Below are 1,028 nucleotides of genomic sequence, written 5' to 3' on the forward strand. Positions count from 1 at the left end.
CTAACAGACATTTCTTGTTGGATGAAGGACCATCACCTTCAACTCAGCCTGGCTAAGACAGAACTGCTTGTGGTTTCAACAAACCCATCACTTTATCAAAATTTCATCATCCAGTTAGGCTCATCAACCATAACATTTACATTTACATTTACATACATAACTCCTTCAAAAACAGCTAGAAACCTTGGAGATGTGATTGATGAAAAGCTGAATTTCTCAGACCACATTGCTAAAATGTATAAATAAAATGTTGTATAAAGCAGATTTGCTTTATACAACATTAGGAAGATCAGGCCCTTTCTTTCAGAACATGCAACACAACTCCTTGTTCAAGCTCTTGTTCTATCCAGACTGGACTATTGCAATGCTGTCTTGGCAGGTCTTCCAGCCACTTCTATCAAACCTCTACAATTAATTCAAAATGCCGCTGCAAGATTAATCTTTAATGAGCCGAAAGAACGCATGTCACACCTCTGTTCATCAATTTGCACTTGCTACCAATAGCTGCTCGCATAAAATTCAATGCATTAATGTTTGCCTACAAAACCACCACTGGCTCTGCGTCCCTTTACCTAAATTCATTACTTCAGAGTTATGTGCCCTTAGAAGCTTGCATTCTGCAAGTGAACGGCGTATTATTGTGCCATCTCAAAGAGGCACAAAATCAATTTCACTGACTTTTTCATTAACTGTTCCCTCCTGGTGGAATGACCTGCCCAACTCAATCCCAGCAGTCCTTAGCTATCTTCAAGAAATTACTTAAAACACATCTGTTCCATTTTTATTTAACCCTCTATCATTTTCTGTGTGTGTATATGTGTGTGTGTGTGTGTATATATATATATATATACCTTGCTACGTGTACTGCGTTAGGCTAAACGATACTTGTCATTTGCACTTATATATTGTTGCTCTTTTGTTAGTTTTGATTGCTTCTATTGTCCCCATTTGTAAGTCGCTTTGGATAAAAGCGTCTGCTAAATGACTAAATGTAAATGACTAAATGTAAATGATAATACCTGCTCAGT

The sequence above is a fragment of the Sinocyclocheilus grahami genome, unplaced genomic scaffold (genome assembly GCF_001515645.1).
Source record: "Sinocyclocheilus grahami isolate Dianchi unplaced genomic scaffold, SAMN03320097.WGS_v1.1 scaffold2565.1, whole genome shotgun sequence".
NCBI lineage: Eukaryota > Metazoa > Chordata > Actinopteri > Cypriniformes > Cyprinidae > Sinocyclocheilus > Sinocyclocheilus grahami.